This window comes from Otolemur garnettii, unplaced genomic scaffold, assembly GCF_000181295.1.
Source record: "Otolemur garnettii isolate 467f Iridium unplaced genomic scaffold, OtoGar3 scaffold00123, whole genome shotgun sequence".
Lineage (NCBI taxonomy): Eukaryota > Metazoa > Chordata > Mammalia > Primates > Galagidae > Otolemur > Otolemur garnettii.
Window position 1 is genome coordinate 180,492 of NW_003852518.1, and position 19,938 is coordinate 200,429.

The following is a 19,938-nucleotide window of genomic DNA, read 5'->3' on the forward strand; positions in this document are numbered from 1 at the left end:
TGAGACATCTTTTGGGTAATTTCTTGAGAGATGTTTTGAATAACTTCTTGAGAGATCTTTTGAATCATTTCTTGAACTTCTTCTTCCTTCCTTTCTTCCATTCTGTTAATCTTATTTGCTATCCACGTTCTGAACTCAATTTCTGTCATTTCAGCCATTTGCTTGTGGATGGGGTCTTCAGTATGTCTGCCCCATTTTTCCTTGTGGGAGTTGATCTATTCTGGTTATTCGAGTTGCCAGAGTTTTTCTGCTGATTCCGCCCCATTCTGAGTTTACCTTGTTTGGAGGCATTATCAGAACTGTTCAGTTGGTGGCCTCTTCTAGTTGCCCAGAGAGAGAGAAGCAGAGCGAGTCTGTTGTCTACTCCCAGTTCTCGGGTGCTGGGGCAACTGGGGTGCAGTGGAATGTCAGCAGCTGCACGGGAGTGTTCGTGGCCGATTAGACCTCGTTCAGCCTACTGGCGCAACCAGTGGACAGGAGACTGGCAGCAGCTGGATCAGTCCTAGTTCAGCACCCTGGAGCGATCGGGGGGTGTGGGAATGGCAGCGGTAGTGTAGGGTACGCAAGCGATCAGATCAGTTTTATTTCGGCCCCACCAGAGTAGCTGGGGGGAGTGGAGGACTCCCTCACCTTGGCCTGTTGGACGTGTGCGGCACTACCAAGCCAATCTATTCTTTCCCAGCCTGAGAGCCGGCGTGGGGAACTCTTCCACCTCCGTCTGTGGAACACACGTGGCTCTAATAGACAGTTCTTGGCCCGCCCAGAGCGCTAGACTCCTCCACTGCCTCCTGCAGGGCACACGTGGCTCTGGCAAGCAATTCTGGGCCCACCCAGCACAGGTGCCTGGAGCAAGGAACTCCTCCACTGGCCCCCGTGGGGTGGGCGTGTCTCTAGAAGGCTCTTTGGGGTCTGCCTGGAACAGAGGACTCCTCCGCCACTGCCTGTAGGACACCGGTAGCACTGGCAAGCAGTTCTGGGCCCATCCAGAGCCCTGGAGCGGAGATCTCCTTGGCTGCCTGCGGGGTGCACGGCTCTAGCAAGCAGTTTTGGGTCCTCCCAGAGTGGGGGACTCCTCTGCCACTGCCCGCGGGGTGTGCGAGGCTCTAGCAAGTAGTTCTGTGCCTGCCCAGAGCAGGGGAAATCCTCTGTGGCCACCCGCGGCCCACAGGAGGTGTGCTAGCAAGCAGTTCTATGCCCACCCAGAGCCTTGGAGCAGGGATCTACTCTGCCGCCTGTGAGGTGTGCAGCTCTAGCAAGCAGTTCTGGGCCCTCCCAGGGTGAGGGACTGGTCCGCTGCCACCTGTGGGGGTGTGCGGGGCTCTAGCAAGTGATTCTGTGCCTGCCCAGAGCAGTGGGAAGTCCTGTGCTGCCACCTGCCACCAGCAGGAGGTGTGCGGCTTTTAGCAAGCAGTTTTGCGCCCTGCCCAGAGCCCTGGAGCAGGGATCTACTCTGCCGCCCATGGAGCACACGGCTCTAGCAAGCAGTTCTGGGTCCTCCCACAGTGGAGGGACTCGTCCGCCGCCACTGGCAGGGGTGCGCTAAGCTATAGCAAGTACTTCTGTGGCTGCCTGGAGCAGGGGAACTCCACTCCGGCCACCTGCCGCTGGCAGGAAGCTTGTGGCTCTAGCGACCAGTTCTGGACCCTCCCAGAGCCCTGGGGCAGGGTGCTTCTCTGTCGCCGTGGGGGTGCGCGGCTCTAGCAAGCAGTTCTAGGCCATCCTGTAGTGGGGGACTTGTCTGCCGCCACCGGTGGGGGTGCGCTAAGCTCTAGCAAGTACTTCTGTGGCTGCCCGGAGCAGAGGAACTCCACTCTGGCGACCTGCTGCCTGCAGGAAGCTTGCGGCTCTAGCAATCAGTTCTGGACCTGCCCAGAGCCCTGGGGCGGGGTGCTTCTCTGCCGCCCATGGGGTGCGCGGCTCTAGCAAGCAGTTCTAGGCCCTCCCAGAGTGGGGGACTCGTCCGCCGCCACCAGTGGGTGCGCTAAGCTCTAGCAAGTACTTCTGTGGCTGCCTGGCACAGGGGGCTTCTCTGTGCCTGCCCCGCCACCCATGGGAGGGGGGCGGCTCTAGTAAGCAGTTCTGCGGCCCGCTTTGTACCTGTATTTTATGTTCTTAAATGATCTTCCTTGGATTTATAGCTTGCCAAACTTCTTTCTGGGCTCAGCTCCTTGTCTTTGGCTTCATAGATTCTGATTCCAACCAGTTTTTCTTCCTTTGCTCAGGAGCCTCTGACAGGGTTGCTACCAGTCGGCCATCTTCCCTGGGTCTCATGGTTGGTTGATTTTCATCAAGGGTGCGTGTCTACTCAAAGGGGAAATAATAGCCTTTTTAACAGTTGGTGCTGGGACAACTGGACATCTACCTGTAAGAAAAGAACAATGGACCCCTCATTTAGACTATGCACAAATATTAACTTGAAATGGGTCATAGCCCAATATGTAAGAGCTGAAATTATAGAACTCTTAGAAGAAAGCATAGGAATAAAGCTTTCTGATCATGGGTTAGACAAGGCCTATAGCACAAGAGACAAAAGAGAACATGGATAAATTGGACATTATTAAAATTAAAAACTGTCCTGCTTTAAGGAACACCATTAAGAAATTGAAGGCAACCTACAGAATGGGGTCAACATTTGCAAGTTTAGTATCTGATAAGGACTTGTATTCGGAATATATAAAGAACTCTTACAGCTCAACTGTAAAAAAACAAATAAAACAATTGGAAAGTGGCCAAGGGATTTCTGTAGACATTTCTCCAAAAAAGATACCCAGATGTCCAGTAAGCAGGTGGAAAGATGTTCAGTATCCTGGGGGAAACCCAAGTCAAAACCTCAGTGAGATAGCACTTCAAACCCTCTAGAATGGCTGTAATGGAAAGGAAAGGCAGTACCAAGTGTCAACGAGGATGTGGAGACATGGAAACAGTCGTACCCTGCCAGTGTAAATGGAGAGCAGTGCCGTCGCTTTGAATAACAGTTTGGCAGCTCCTCAAAATGGGACCTGTGTTTGAGCATACGGCACCACGGAGCTACTCCTGCCTAAAAACAAGCGACAGCGTATCCACACAGAAACTTTTACACACGTGCTAACTGCATTGTTCATTGTGACAAAAAATGGAAACGACTAAAAGCTACTGAATAGATAAACAAAATGTGGCACATTCAAACAGCTGAGCATAGTTCAGTGGTAGATGGGATGGTGCCACCACATGGGCGCACCTTCCAGATGCTGTCTGAGTGAAGCAAGCCAGTCACAGGAGGCCACCTGTTACGTGGACCCATTTATATGAAATGTCCAGGGTTAGCAGATCCAGAGAGACGGAAAATAGATTAGTGGCTGCCCAGGGCTGAGGAGATTGGAGAGAAGAGGAAAGTGACTGCTCGTGGGAATGGTAAAAATACTACGGAATCGACTGTGGTCATGGACCTCAAACTGTAAATACACGGAGAACTATTGGATTATGCCACATATACAGGCAAGTTGTATGGCAAGTAAATCATATCTCAATAAAGCTGTTGTTAAAAAGTCAAGGGCATGAACAACAGAAATACAAGAGAGTAAAGTAAAGGGATATGACAGCAAAATCCAGAGCATGAACCTTTATTGAATCTTGGATCAAAAAAAGCCATGAGAGCTGATTTAGAGAAATTTCACTTGAGGAAATTTGAGTTTATGTTTGAGGAAATTTCACTTGAGGAAATTTGAGTTTATGTTTGAGGTTAAGTAATATTTTCTTTGGAGAATTCAACATAATTTAAAGATATGATCCCTACCTTCAAGGATCATGATACAGATGTTATCTAAAACTTGACAACTAGTTTTAAAAGCAAATTCTAAGTGAACCGAAGCTATTTTAAGCCACTGGTAACTTTGCTTAGATGGCTTTGGCATAGGTCATTTGCAAATGGTCATACTGAGGCTGTGTGAGTTGTTCCTTATGTAGGTGGCAGTTTCCTGAAATGGGCGCACACAATCCCCTGTCCCCAGGGTGCTCCGTGAGTGACACAAAGCTCTTGCTATTCAGCCTTCACCCTGGCATATTGTGAGCTAGTGTGATGTATGATATATTTTGTTCTCTGGGCTCCTAGAGTTAGTAGCTATGTTGTTTACAGGAAACAAGACATCTGATTATATACGTTCCTTGGTGTCCTTGCTTTCGTATTTTTTTGTGTGTTACAATTAGCAGGTGTAACTCTGGTACTCTTCCACTCAGGTGACCTTTACCAGTCATGGCTCAAGATGTTATTGATTGCTGGGCATGGTGGCTCACATCTGTGATCCCAGCACTCTGGGAAGGCAAGGCATATGGATCACCTGAGCTCAGGAGTTTGAGATCAATCTGAGCAAAGCAAGACTCAGTCTTTACTACAAATGGAAAGTTACTCTAGCGTTGTGGCAGGCGCCTATGGTCCCAGCTACTTGGGAGGTTGAGGTAGGTGATGGCTTGAGCCCAGGAGTTTGAGGTTGCTGTGAGCTAGGCTGATGCTATGGCATTCTAGCCTGGGCTGCAGAGGGAGACTGTGTCTTAAAAAAAAACCCAAAATGTTATCGATCATTTAAAATTTGGTATGTATACTACAAAGAATGTCACTGTCATTAAGTTAACTTTATTGCACTATAAAAATTATTGCAAGTAAGATTTTATAGTAATCGGTCAGATATTTGGAAAAGTACTTTAACACAGGAAATCATAAAATATCATTTAATTATTTTAATGAAAACGTGTGGAGTTCCTTTATTGGCCAGTTCTCCGATGTAGCCTCAGGCCCTTACTTGGTTATGGGCAGAGCTCTGCGTGGGTTTGCTGGGGTTTCTGGCACCTGGGAGCCTAGGCAGGAGAGCGAGTGGGCTGCAGCCCGGCCTGTCTCTGCTCACCACACCGTGAGCTGGGGACGCTGTACGTGAAGGGTGGCCACCTTTTCCCAGCCCACTCCCAGCCATATGTGGGTCCACTGTTTAAGCTTCAATGCAATTTTGTAAACCATTTCATTAATATATGAATTGGAAATTTCAGGTTTAGTTTCTTTAAATTACTAGGACATTAAAAGATACTTGCACAAAAATCTGAGCAGTAAACACCCCTACGTTTTATAATTCCTCCCGTTCTGTACTTTATACTTTTCTGGCCCACAAACAATCAAAGAATATGTATTTTTAAATAAAGATAATAACTTTTATTAAATTTGTCCTTAGCATTTTACAAAGTTTTCATAGGACCATGAACTGTTGGCAAACTTAAAGTTCATCATTTACATAACACTGAATTAAATTATATGATTATAGTAATATTGGTAACTGACAGTGATAATTTGCTTTGCTTTGGGAATCTGCAAAAGTCAACTACAGGGCAAAGTTGCCAGACTGTGTCCCTGTTACCTCTGACGGCAAAGCTGTATAGTGTGGACTGGACACAAGCCTCGCTTGCCAGAGAGGGAGAGCTGTGCTTCTTAGGCCGAGGTTGGTTGGGGAGTGTCTGCTCTGCATTGTATTTGCAGGATTTGGTGTTTATCTCCCTGTCCTTAAGGACGTTTTCATGGAGCTAAGTCTGTACCAGGTAAGATGAGCCTCTTCTCCCTTTTTAGGCCTGGAGCCTCCTGGCAGTGTTGTCTGGGAGTCTCAGTATCATTGTGATGAATGACAGAATGGTAGGGAGGTGAAACTGGAAAAATAAAGCATTTATTGAGGAATAAAAGTAAAATAAAAGGAAAGTGTCAAATGTGTTGGGAGGAGGTTACAAAGAAAAGTGGGTGTGCTCTGCTTGGAGAAAAGCTGCAACATTTATTGCACTGATAAAGAGATAATTAAAGGGAGTGACATCAGAATCCTTTCTTACTGAATTCAGGTGATTTGTCATTGAAGGAATGAAGAAACTAGACTCCTCACTTTGCCCCCATCGGGAACGTGATCCATTGTATGGCAGTGAGGTCACATTCATCTCTCCGGGCACATGTCGTGGGGAAGGAAGGGAAAGAGAATTTCCAGGGATGCCTCATGTTTAAGGTGAAGCAGAGTATTTTGTTTGTGTGTGTGCTGTTTGGTGTTGCGTGTCCTGGTATCTCCCCACAGACACCCCCTGCAGCACCATCCAGCTGGAGCTCACACAGAGCAGTCCTGAGAGCCGAGAAGCAGACAGTGGGCCTGGAGGGTCTAACCTTTAAACTTCTTGGATAGGTATAAAGGCAGATGTGTGTAAATATTTCTGTTTTTATTTTTAGAAAGGCTGTGTTCAGAGCAAGTCTTAACCCAGTTTATTCTAGTTATATTTTAAAATTCTTAGGTCATTGGGATATTAACACAGTGGGCTCAGAAAAAGTAAATTCTGTCTGGGAGATAAAGATTCTGCAGTTCCTCCTAATTAAACTTTTATTTGAGGTATTTCTATAGCTTTGGGGATGACTGAATAATTTTCTTCTTAAAAGTCTAGTCTGATAAGTAGCCATCGTTTTGGGTCTATCATTGTTACTTTGTCTGGGGCTTCTTTTATTTTTATTAAAATTTTTTTGTCATTAAAGACATTTTCCCTATCTCTTCTAAGTTTCAACTACTCATATTTAGATACTTACATGGACTAAATAAGTTAAGAATCACTAAAACTGATGTAAACTGAAAACATTTTGTGTCATTAGAAAATTATCTTCAGACCAGGCATGGTGGTTCTTGCCTATAACCCAGCACTTATGGAGGCTGAGATGGGAGGATCACTTGAGGCTGGGAGTTTAAGATCAGCTTGGGCAACATACCAAGACCTTGTTTCTAAAAAACAAACAACAACAACAAAAACATCTGGGCATGTGCCTTTGTCCTCACTCCTTAGGAGGCTGAGGCAGGAGGATTGCTGGAGCCCAGAAGTTCAAGATGGCAGTGAGCTGTGGTGGTGCCACTGCACTCCAGCTTGGGTAGCAGAGTGAGACCCTGTCTCAACAACAAATAACAAAAAAAGTCCCCAAAGAAACACTGGTTTCCTATCTGTAATCATGTGTGCAATCGTGTACATTCACAGTACGTGTATTCAGAGCTCCACCCTCTATCCTGTACCATCTAACTGACTGTGGCAGCGAGTCATGAGCCAGCAGACTGACAGTGATTTCGAGGTGGCTGTGCCCAGCTAGGTCCTCTGACGTGCTTTGCTGGTGTCTCCGTGAGGAACTGTAAAGCCCATATTCAGGGAATACCACAAGTGTAGTTCTTCCCATAACACCATGTCTAAACCAAGGGGACAGAGCTGTCTTGCTTTGTAAGGAAATTTTTTTGTTTTTGTTTTTGTCTTTGTGTTTGTTTTGAGACAGTCTCCCTCTGTCACTCTGGGTAGAGTGCTGAGGAGTCATAGCTCACAGCAACCTCAAACTCCTGGGCTCAAGTGATCCTCCTGTCTCAGCCTCCCAAGTAGCTGGGACTTCTTGTTGCCCACTACCACACCTGGCTAGTTGTTCTGTTTTTAGTGAAGACAGGATCTTATTGTTGCTCAGGCTGATCTTGAACTCCTGAGCCGAAGGGATCCTCCTGCCTTGGCCTCCGAGAGTGTTAGAATTATAGACATGAACCATGCCACCTGGTTATAAAGGATTTTTGAGATATGAGCCATTTCGTAATCGGGGCTCGCAGTGGGAAGATCATTCTTTACATCACACTCTTACATATTTATATGCCTTAAGTGGTGCACTCTAAAATTCTTTGTGCAGACCCTCCTTAAAAAAACCAAACAACTAAGTAAAATAATCCTTTTGAGTCTTATTTCAATAGTAATTCAGGGCAAGTCTGCCTTAGCTAAGTACTGTAGGGTCAAATATGGCAAAAATCAACTTGGAGATTATTTTCTGGAGCGGTGCAGACCTTCCAGGAACCTGGAGTGCCTCTGTCTAAGAGCGGGTCCTGGATGCTTCCCTCTGTCTGCCCAGGCGTCTGCTTCTGTGCACTTTCCTCAAGAGAAAAGCAAAGCCACCATTTCTTCCATCCGGCCACTTAGTTCTGTCTCAAAAGTTTTAAGATTTTAAAAGTTAATTCCTGTTTCCTTTACAATTGCTGACTCTCCCAGGGAAAGTATAGTCTTATCTGTTATTTATACTTTGCTAGCAAGAACCTCGGGACATCTGGTACCAAAGGTCAATTTTGATAGTTGAGAAGGAGGAGAGAACACCATCCCATAGGCTTTGGTAACACGAAGAGACACACCCCTGAGAAGGCAGAATGGCCCCAAAAGAACAGACTTCAAGTTCACACTGTCAGGGCCAATCTCGGTTGGCAGTCTTTTGGAAGACTCAACTCTGTTGAGGGCCTCTGGTCTTTAAGGCACAAGGCCTGTGATTGAGCCTGGCAGATGGGAGATGGAAGGGAGGTGATGTCCCTGGCTCAGGACTGGAGGGCGCGGTCACTGCAAGGTACAGACCGTGTTCACAGTGTCCACTGGTCCCACGGGCCCTGGGCCTTGCAGTCCTGATGTGTATGATATTTGCAGGGCTTGCCTCTGAGCTGGCTGTGATGAGTTATTGGGGCATGCTAGGCCCTGATGCTTGGGACTCAGTTGGGAGGTGTTCCCTCTGGGCTCCTTAGGGAGCATAGCTAAATTTTTATTATACAATTTACCAATGCAGTCATTTATTTTTCATGTAGTTTAAAAATAAAAGAATGTAAAGGAGTCATGTGCACATAAAAACCCATTTGTTCTTGCCTAACTTTGGAAGGTGTCTGCAAGATGACTGACTGTCTTTGTATAAGTGATGGAACTTCTCATCAAGTCAGGGACATCACAGAATGGCAGCTGTGGTAACTCTTCCTTCATAGACATGTAAATGCTTCATTAATCAGCATTTAATGCCTTTTATTGGGATGAGATGAAGATCATATGGCCCTGATCTAATGGCACAACCTGTAGTGTGCAGCCCCACTGAGGTTGACTGTGGGGGCAGCAGGGATGCTGGGCTGTGTGTGTGTGTGTGAGGGGGGTTTCAGCCATGCAGCTTTGGGGAGTGAGCACGGATTGGAGATGGAACGAGAGATGAGCAGGAAGCCCAGGTTGTTTGGTGCCCTGTTGACAATATGTGGCCTTTGCAGAGGGCTCCCGAATTGTCACCAGCCCTGCTGGTGGGGCTGCCTTGGACAGACATGCTGCAGGCCATTTGTCCCCTGGGTCCAAGTTATATGGCAAAATGGTACGTTCTGGGTACAGTCTTTTATTTCAAGTAGGGAATTTAGGTACTTTTCTTGCTTTTCTGCATTAAGTCTTGGATATTTATTTTTTTTATTTTAGTTTAAAATTCATGGAGTGCTTAAAAGAAGTGTGAAGTATCTTTTAAATGCTACTTGATATTTTTAGTCCTTGCAGTTTAAAAGTAAATTAACACATAGATACCACATGGTATAATTCATAGATATCTAATTTTATATTTGCTGAGATCTTTGCCATGTTGAAAATTAAGTCTTTGAATAATATATTATTTTTGGTAAAATTATTTGCTCACCAAATTGCAAGTACTCTCCAGTGCTGTCTCTTACCTACCTTGGTTTTGCATAGTTTAATAATGCCAGTAATACCGGATTAAATCTGTTCACGGTTTTTTGAATGGTGCCTTAGGGCTTGCAAGGTGCCCTTTACATATTTCATTGTAGTGGCATGCTTTCTTCTAGTGTAATAGTTAAATGTCTGCCAGTTCTAAGAGACTCTTCTTCGCTTTTTTGAGATCTGAGACCACAAACTGTAGGAAGACAGCTTAGGAAACTGTCCTAGGAAATGCCCTGTAAGTTGTAAGGTCCTGATGCATGTTTACAGAGTGTGAAGAGTTGTGTTAGAATTTTCTGAATATTCTTTCTGTGTTATTTCTTCTGAGTGTAATTCACTCATGCAACAGATATGTATTCAGCTCACATTTTTACATCCAGCTCTTAGCTAGTCTGGTGGGAGAACAGAAGCTGCTACTCTGAAGGAGGGAGGGGACCAGCACAAGTGTTGTAGAGCTGTAGCGAAGGTGTTTAGGACCACAGAATTGGAATCAGAATTTGGAAGGTGCACAAAACACTTCTAATTTGAGGTCAGGGAGAGGAGGAGCAGCAGGATGGGATGGTGTTCAGGAAGAGCTGGTGTTGTTGTGGACTTCAAAGGCCTTCCAGGTTTGGGCGGGGGGGGGGGGCAGCTTCACAAGACCCTGGTGGTGTGAAGGCAGCGGTGCCGGGAGCTGGAGCTGCAGAGGCTACTGGTATGGTCAGTTAGGACAGGGAGGTAGAGTTTGGCTTTAAAGGCCACAGTTTTGGAAAGTTGTGAGGAAATCGGGGCTGTGAGTATAGGGCCATCCTGTGGGCAAGGTTCCCCTTTTGATGGAAGGAGGTGTGGGAGAGAAAAGGCAGGAGCAGTCCCAGCCTGAGAGCTGGAGTAGGGGAGGTGGAAGACAGGAGAGAGGAGAGGGACCTGGAAAAGCCTTGAAGAGATGTGAGGTGGGCCTTTCCTGGGAACCACAGTTCCATGCACAGACTCTTGGGCACTGTGGGAGCTCAGAGCAGAAGCGAGTTGGTGAGGTCTGTGGATGTTACTGAAATTTCTCTCAGTCGGTCCTTGGTCTCAGAGATTCTAGGAATGAACCCATGGATCACAGATCAGTGGTAAGATAGGATTTTATTAGAAAGGAGTACAGAACAAGTAAAAGGCCCTAGAGCTTCTGGCAGGGAGAAAGAACAAGTGGGGAGTCTCTACGTGGGGTCTTTATCTAGGAGAATTACACTTGGCCAGGACTTGGCAGAGGGAAACATGTTTTCAACGTTAATGAATGTTATGGACAAACGAATAAATGTACATAGTTCTTCCAGCTCAGGGCAAAAGGTCAGCTTGTTCCCTTCATGAAATTGTCCAAGCCTAGGAAAGCTGGGGTCCCCTGTCCAGCCTTGATTGGGGGAACCCTGTGTCACGGGACGTGGGAGAGCTGCAGTGACTCACGCTGTAAGGGGAGGCAGCGGTGAACAGGTGTACCTGGGGCCCTGCTGGGTCACTGCAGGGTTTGGGCAGCCTGTTTCCTCCAGTCTGCGGCTGGGAGAGAGCGAGGGACCTGGGCTGTAGGACTTGACCACACTGTGGTGGGAAAGGGAGAAAACATCTGTGTGCTCAGCAGTGGCAGTGGGAGGAGTGAGGTCTGGAGACACTGTCACACTGGGAATCTGTGGCCAGAAGCCTGTGGCTCCGTGGGTAGGGTGCCAGCACCATATACCGAGGGTGGTGGGTTCAAACCGGGCCTGGCCAGGTAAAACAGCAGTGGCAACTGTAACAAAAAATAGCTGGGTATTGTGTGTAGCAGCCCGTATAGTCTATGGCTAGGAGGAGTGAGAGTTATAAGAAATACCTGTAATGGAACACCTTGGTGAAAAGGGCATGGAGACAGATTTAGTTCTAACAAGCATGAGAGAGCTCGCGAGATGAGAGCATTGGTGAATTGGCAGTCTCTACACCTGTGGTGTTGAGAAGCACGAGCTCAGCCTTAAATTAAATTGGAGGAGAAGGCAGTCAAGAGGCATGCGCATTCTATCATGGATCCACTTACTCTGACTCTGTCTCCTCTCCTGCCTGCAGAACGCCAGCACGGCGTCTCTGCTGAAGATTACCAAGCTCTGCTAAAGACTAAGAGCTATCTGTTCTAAGAAGACCTTTACTCTCTCTAAGATACTCTGTTTCTCTCTCTCCAGCTAAAGTAGATAGCCCTCAAGCACCTATGAGAAACTGTTCCTGAGCAAGGTAGCTTAGTGGTCCGTGTCCGGAACCTACCTAAGCTGGGCCCGAGACCTGGCCAGTCCTGGGCCCTGACAATTGTGGCCATCGTCTGTAGTCCCAGCTACTCTGAAGGCTGAGGCAAGAGAATTGTGTAAGCCCAAGAGTTGGAGGTTGCTGTTGAGATGGGTGCCAGCTGCTCATCATGCCCATAAGATGGATGCTGGTGGCCTCCCAACAACCCCCAGGTAGGAGGAAGGGAAAAAGAGGTAAACGAAATGATGCCACGTACCATTCCTCTTAAATTGGTCCTGATCGGGCTGGAACAGGACAAGATAAGAACGGATGGGCCAAGAATTGTCTGTTATCACCAGAGTTAAAGAGCTAAGAGCTGTGACACATTGTTTTACTTGTCCATTAGTTGCTAGATCTGCATTATGTTACTTTATTATCTGACTGCCCTTTTTACCTATTGGCTAAACAGCTAAATTGCAAGGTTCGCTTCTGTAAAAGGGTCATCGTGACCCCCTGCTCGCTTTTTGCTTCTTTTGCCAATTTTCTTTTTACCTTTAATTGCTAACTTTCAGACTGCCTGTTTGGCTTGTTGCCAAGTTTTAGACTAGAAAAACCCCAACTTCAGACCCCTTGATGCTCCCTCACTTAGTCTGCTTTAGACTTTGCTGAGATAGCCCCACCATTAATAAAAGACTCCTTTTTGAAATTCTAATTTGAGTTGGTGGTCCTTAATCTTGCTCCATAACACTGTGAGCTGTGATGCCACAGCATTCTACCCAGGGCCACAGAGTGAGACTCTTGTCTCAAAAAAAAAGAATTTCCACATTAGGGGTTTGAGACCCGTGAATTGCTGTTTCCGTTGCTCTTACAGCAGCTTGGAGAAGAAGGCCATGTGATCTGAACAGGTCAAGAAGCCATAAAGTGTTTGGAAAAGTCTGGAAATCTGCAGGAAGTCTGGCGTGAGTCTGGAAATCTGTGGGAAGCTTCCAGAATGTCCGTGGCGTGCGGCTTATTCTCGTGTTTCCTTTTTGTACCAGAACACTGTTGACACTGCGGTCTTATGTGTCTCTGACAGGCTTTGCATGGTGTACTGTCTGGAGCACACGTGAGGTTGGAGGAGGGTGCAGGCAGCACTGCACATTTTCTCATTATGCCTTTTCTTTCCTCAGCTTATGCTGTTTAACTTATAATTTTGAAGATTCACAGGGAGTTTGGAAAATAGCACAGAGGTCCTAGGTGCCTTTCGCCTGTTTCCCCAGTGGTTGTGTTGTCTGTAACTCTGGGACCAAAAGCGGGAAGCAGGCACGGTTGCACGGGTGTGTGACGTCGGCAGGCCTGGGAGTGGGTGGCGGGTCGCAGAGCTGTCCTGCATCCCAGACGCCTCTGCGTGCCTTCGGGCACACCCCTGCCCGACCATCCTGACCCCCACAGTCACCAGCCTATTCTCCATCCCTATAATTTCTGTCATTTGGAGTATTTTATATACATAGAATCATATGGTGTGTGATGTCTGAGATTTTTTCGTTTTGCAATTCAGCATCATGTTAGTTGTTGAGCCGTGTCTGGGCGTATGGAGTTTAACTGTCTGGCAGAGTCCCTGCATCATGTTTTGGTAGACTTGTAAGATTATACCTTAGCTAAATTGTAATTGTAAGAACCACACGAAACTATAGGCAGTTTATAAAATAAAGAGAAATAATCACCTGTAATCTCACGTTTCTTCACTTGATCTTGGCCAAAAGGCCACGTAGTGACCTCCCCTCTCTTGAACCTGGTCTGTTCTCTCCCGCAGTCTCGTGTTTGGTCTGCATGGACGACCCTTTTCTCTTGGCCTTTTTCATCAGTTTCTGCAGCGTACTGCGCGTATGTCCTGAGTGGGACCAGCAGAGACTGTGCCCTCATCCCCACCGTGCCACCAGGTGGGCTTGCTGAAGTGTGGAAGGCTGACCAGTGTGTAGCCCGTGTCCCTCTGTATCCTGTCTTGTGACCCTGGGCAGCTTCCTGGTGAGCACCCACACCTGCTTCCTGAGGGCCTGGGCCTGCCTCAGTGGTGGTGACCCAGGGTTTTCCTCTGTGCTGGGTGCCTCTTTGGAAGAATCAGTCCACGTGGAAGTGGAGTCCCTGACAGGGACTCCTGTGGGGGAAGCACCTGCCAGCCCCAGTGGAGACCTGCTCTGGGCATGGGGTCAGGCTGTGGCTCTGTCCCTGCTCTGCTGCGGGGCACAGTGGTATGAAGTCCAGTCACTAATACCAACAAAATGTTACTGGGGGAGGTCCAGGAAGGGGTTGTGGGTCTTATAAAACCTGAAGATTTAACATTAAATAGCATCAAGAGGGTGACCTCAGAGATCACGGAGTCTTCTGGAACCTCCTGGCACCTTTTTTACACTGATCAAATTGGAGATGAGTCCGGGGAGACTGCCTGTTGTATCCTGTGCAGAGAATTATTCTCTGAAGAACCCAAGAGACTTGTGTACCAGGCAGGCCTCCTGGGACCCTGAGGAACAAGGACAGCTGGTCTTCAGAGTACTTCCTTACCTTTAAAATACATGCGGAGACATTGGTGTGCGGTGGCCGCATGTGGCTGCCAGGGCGGCTAACCTGGCTCTTCTCTCCTTGCCTCATGCTTTAGTTTGTTAAATATTCAGACTTCCATTTCATAAACCTGCTCTTCTAATTACAGTGACTTTTATACTTTATTTTTTTTTTCTACTTAAGATATTTTTTTTCCTTTTTTTTTCTTTTATTGGGAACACTCCTGCACTGCTGGTGGGAATGTAAACTAGTACGTTCCTTTTGGAAAGACATCAGGAGAACACTTAGAGAACTAAAAATATACTTTATTTTTTAAAAAATAGGAGAGTAGCTTATTTTTTTGCCTCTTGAATAGAGCCATTCACTTAAATTAGTGTGAACCAGTAATTATGTAAGTGGGAGAGCACCAGTGCGTGGCCTATGGGTTCTGCACCGTGGGTGCTCCCAGGGCTGCTGAGGGCGTCAAGTCCACCCCAGCCACTGGCTTTGGGTTCATTCGTGTTCTGCAGTGAGTTTAGATGTGGAACTGTTGTCTTGAACAATGAATGCAAGATTAATATGCTAGATGGCAAATAAATACATACTAAGTACCATTTAGTAGGATGCTTTTTAAAGATTTACATGTAATCTACTTGTTATTGAAGGGAGATGTTGAGAATTCATCGAAGTGTTTTTATATAATAGTGCCATGATCAAGGCTGGGTTAGTTCTCTGTAATAGTCTTTAAATGAAGAGCTAGTGGAGGACTGGGATGCTTTGCTCCCTGGTTTACTCAGTAGTCAACCTGAACAGCAGCAGGGCTTCCCAGGTCCTTTTCTGGCCCTGCCTTTGAGGTTCTCAATGCCTGAAAGGAGGGGCAGCTCCTTGTAGCAGGGCAGGGGGATGGGCTGGGAAATGTCTAACAACCAACTCTCTAAAGAAATGGCAGTTGTAATATAAATTTTACTTATATAAGGGATGCATAGTAGATACTTAAGATCATAATAAAATAGTATTCTGTAATGCAAATTTGATAAAGCCAGTGGATGGTCACAGGTGCTCTTGTTAATTTGGGCTTCATCCCTGAGCTTGCAGCCTCCCTGTGCCACGCACTTCTGACAGCTGTCAAGGAGGTTCCCCTTCCTGGCCAGCCTGTCGGGCGTCATCTTTTTGTCAGAAGTGAGCACTGGGAGAGCATTTCTCTCCATGTGTGCGTGTGGTTCACAGTGTTGTGGCTCCTGACAAGGCAGGCATTGTTCTCAGGACACATTGGATACGACCTATCTCAGGGATGGACTGGTCCTGTTTTGGTACAGCCTGCAATCTAAGAACGGTGCTTACAATTTTAAAGCATATTTAAAAATAATAGGAATAATATTTTTGTAATGTAAAAATGACACAGAATTCAAAGTTCATTGCCTGTAAGTGAAAGTGTATTGGAGCACAGCCCAGTGTGTGTGTCTCCTGCTTTCCTGCACAATGGCTGAGTAATTCTGGCAGACACCATATGGCCCACAAAGCAGTGAAATATTTACTTTTAGCCATCTATGGAACGTCGTTTGCTAATCCCCAATCCAGATAATCAGTAAGACAATAAAGTGTGCTCTGTCTTGCAAGCATTTGCTCATTTTGATGGTGAAAATGCCATAACTCTACCCAGCTGCAGAGTGGTGTGAATGTGGGGCTGAGGGGAGAGTGCAATCCTTGTGGGGTGTTCTGCCCATGGGTGGAGCCTGTCTGAACAATTCCAAGGGCATCTGTCCCAGGGAGATGACTAGGAAGTGCTAAGTGCTCAGTATTTAATCATAAAATAATATAATTAATTTTTTAAGATGGGTATGTTACTAACATTCCAGAAAATTTAACAGCTGGCTCTCAGGAGCCTGCATGAGCAAGTCTTAGGGCCCCAGGTGGGCACCACGCTGGAGGTTCCTGGAGGAGGCTGTGGGAGAAGGATTTCCCCATCTGCATCTTTAGTGCTGAGGCAGGCTGCCAGGGAATTGAGAGGTGAGACTTCTCTGCAGAGCAGAGAGCAGCTCTCAGGGTGCTGGTGAGCCAGTCTCACTATTCACTGGCCTGAGCACTGCAGGGGCCCAAGGAAGCTGCTGGATTCCTCCTAAACTGAGCGCTTAAATAAAAACACAGAAAAGACTGTGGCTGGTGTCTATTCAAAACCAAAATCTTTTTCCTTTTCCTTTTTTTTTTTTTTTTTGAGGCAGAGTTTCACTATGTTGCCCTTGGAAGGGTACTGTGGCATTACAGCTCACAGCAGCCTCAAACTCTTGGGCTTAAGTAATTCTCTTGCCTCAGCCTCCCAAGTAGCTGGGACTACAGGTGCCTGCCACAACGCCTGGCTAATTTTTGGTTCTAGTTGTCATTGTTTTTTGGCAGGCCCGGGCTTGTAGCGGTGCAGTACCCCACGCTAAGACATGGCAGTTTAGCTTCATGTGCTCTCCACGGAAAATGGCTTTAAGGTGGAATTCTTTTTCTCTGAGGACTTGTCTAGGCCTGCAGAAATGCAGAAACGTTCTCAGTTCTCACAAAAGAATAAACGGGAGGAAGCTGGAACACCTGTCCAGGCACTGGGCTGCACTCTGCTCCTCCCCCCTCATTGACATTATAATCACTCCTTTGGTTTAGGGAAAATGGACTAACAGAGCAGACAACTTGGCTCCCTTATGTTTTAACCCCAAACAAAATCAATTGTATATGTGTTCAGCAGAGAGAATTGTAATCTTTTTTTTTTTTTTTTTTTTGAGACAGATCCTCAAGCTGTCCCCCTGGGTAGAGTGCTGTGGCATCACAGCTCACAGCAACCTCCAACTCCTGGGCTCAAGAGAGTCTCCTGCCTCTGCCTCCCAAGTAGCTGGGACCACAGGAGCCCGCTACAACGCCTGGCTATTTTTTGGTTGCAGCCGTCATTGTTGTTTGGCAGGTCCCAGCTGGATTTGAACCCACCACCTTAGGTGTATGTGGCTGGCGCCTTAGCCACTTGAGCCACAGGCGCGAGCCGAGAATTGTAATCTTAATGGTAGTTTCCTGATCTTACTTCACTTCTTTTTACCTGTGTTGAACTCTTACTGAATGTTTGAGAGTATATAAGATAATCAGTAAAGTTGGGCAGGGTTGTTGTGCCATATTGAGCCTCGACCTCCCTTGATGACAGTCATTCCATCTTCAGTTTCCTTTCTCTGCTTCAACGAACAGAGGGCTCCAGGGAACACCAACAGGGCTGGTTTCGAACCTGCCAGCTCTGGTGTATGTGGCTGGCACCCTAGCCACTGAGCTACAGGTGCCGAGCCTTTTTCTTTGCTTTTTGACTTAAGATACCACTTTGACATTTTGTGATTGTGCTGTACTGTGTGAATATGAGGATGCAGGGGTGGGTGCTACCCTCTTTTCTGCCCCAAGGATGCTCTTCTAGGTGGCAGAGACAGAGAAGGCTGGCCTGCCTGCTGGGTGCCAGCATGTGCTCATAGCCTGCTCTTAGGAAAATAAGGAGGAGGACGGGTATGGTGATTCACACCTGTAACCCTGGCAGTAGGAGGCTGAGGCAGGAGGATCCCTTGAGCTCAGTCATTCAAGACCACGCTAAGTAACAACAAGACCTTGTCTCTACTATAAATAATCATGATAAAAAAATTAACCAGGTGTTGTAGTGGGTGTGGAGGCTGAGGCAAAAAGATTGCTTGAACCCAGGAGTTTGAGGTTGCTGTGAGCTATGATGCCGTATCACTCGAGCCTGGGTAGCACAGTGAGACTTCGTCTCTAAAAACAAAACAAAATAAAACACACACACACAGAGGGTGGACATAAAGTTTGTGTGTAATTTAAAGTTACAACTATTTTATATTTATGTATATATACATATAAAAGATGAAAGGGAAAATCATTTTTCTCCCAAGGATGAGAAAGGCTCTTGGAAAGCTAAGTAGATGGAGGTACTTTGCTGGAGCTGGCAGGTGGAGGGGTGGGGGAGAATCGTTTCAGTACAAATTGCAGCTCACCTGCCCTGGGATGCTGCTTTGAAACTCTGCAAAGAGGTTTCTCAGGGAACATGAGCATTCCAATGCCTGCTGTCATCTGCTGAGGGCTTCCTACAGAAAGCCCAGGCAAGGGCAGGGGTCTGGTCCTCTGGGACCCACCATGTACACAGAACGGGAGGAAAGGACGCTCAGAGGGGCCTGGTGACCTTTGTTTGCTCTGAGTGTCCAAATGTGCCCAATTGTGAAAGTCACACATCTTCCTTGTTTTAAAAGCCACCAATTATATGACCATCTACCATGGTAAGACTCAACCAGTACAGTTGAGGGCCTGGAGGCGGCCGGGAGGGATCCTCAAAGCCACATGGGGCTCCCCCTGGGCTGTCAGGATGTTGGCTGGGCTCAACAGGGGCCTAGCCCTGGCAGGGTGTAAGGATGTCAACAAAGCCACCTGTGACATCAGCGTCACCTCCTGCGGGGCTTGGTGGGGTCAGTACAGTCCCAGCCTACGGAGAGAGGAGCACAGCCTTCGGGACCAGAAGCCCTGTCATGCCTGCCTGGGGACGCTATAAGACACTATGTAAATACCGCTGGGCCGTATAGCTTTATTCTGAAACATCTTTTGTTTTCATTATAAACACGCTCAAGTTTCTGAAATAGCCATGGCTCTTAGAATACCCTCCTTTAAGTTTTTATTTTCCTTTTTTAATAAGTGTAGATCATACGGTCAGAGGAGTCCTAGAATGGAGATAATATAATAATAATTCTGTAGTTTAAAGTAATACTACACTGATTTCAAAAGCTAGTGGCAAAACTGCAAAAATATGGTATAATTTATTTCTGTAGCCTCTTCTGTTTTGTGGGCTTTTAAAAAGCATTGATTAAAGGTATTTATTTGATGTTGATAGAGTTTATATGTTTAGCAAAGCCTAAATAAATTCAGCTGTTATGTTGTAGTTGAACTCACTTTTCAACATTCATACTATTTGTATTTTAAAATGATTTTTGTGAAGTTCCAGTGTAGCTTTCTGTTGGACATACGAAGCAAAAATATTATCTGTGGACAGATAGGGAGGCTGTAGAGAAGTGCACTGCTCTGTCTGCTTAAAATCTTTGTTTTTCTTAATAGGTTAGAACTGAGTTAAAAAAAATTAGGTTTTAACTTGTAAGAGTTGTTAAAGAGTTACACATTTCTTTGCTGAGTGCAGTCAAAACAGAGGAAGGCCGCCAGGGACACATGGCAGACCCAGAGTCCTGGGGTGGGGGCCGGGGAGGCTCAGCAGAGCCCACACTTCCACGGGCCAGGCCCTGAGTGGAGCATTTCATGTCTTCATTTATGTTTTGATTTGAAGGAAGAAAACATCAAGGCGTGGGGTTGTTGAGAGAACCTTCGAGGAAGGGTAAGTTGCTCAACACTTTGCTGGACAGGCTGGCTTGCAGGGCCAGGGAGGAGCTCCCAGCAAGGGTCCTGGCAGGCTTACCATGGAAGGGTAAAGAAGGGTGTGGGGAAGGAGGACAGAGATGGGAGAGGTTTTAGGGAGCTGATAGGCCTTGTTTTGTGAGTGTATCCGCGTGCCAGATGCCTTGACCATGTTATTTTTATATACTGTGCTCTGCACCTGGGTAGGGGGGTTTTTGATTCTCCTTTGGGGAAGGAATCTGAGCATAGTGGACAGCTGGTAAGTGGCAGGCCCGGAATTTCAGCCTAAGTTGACTCCTTAGTACCTAAGCTCTTTCCCAAGGTACC

At 46.7% G+C, this 19,938-nt stretch overlaps 1 protein-coding gene across 4 annotated transcripts in view; it reads left to right on the forward strand.

Annotated features, from left to right (window-relative positions):
- Nucleotides 1-19,938, forward strand: part of COBL (cordon-bleu WH2 repeat protein) — a 314,424-nt gene that overhangs the window by 61,172 nt on the left and 233,314 nt on the right. Inside the window, exon 1 of one of the 4 annotated variants that reach the window (XM_023517891.1) lies at nt 19,337-19,591. The exons of the other annotated variants lie outside the window; for them this stretch is intronic. The gene's annotated coding sequence lies outside the window, so the exon portion shown is untranslated. Of the gene's footprint in view, nt 1-19,336; nt 19,592-19,938 lie in introns of those variants that run through there. 4 annotated transcript variants of the gene reach the window in all.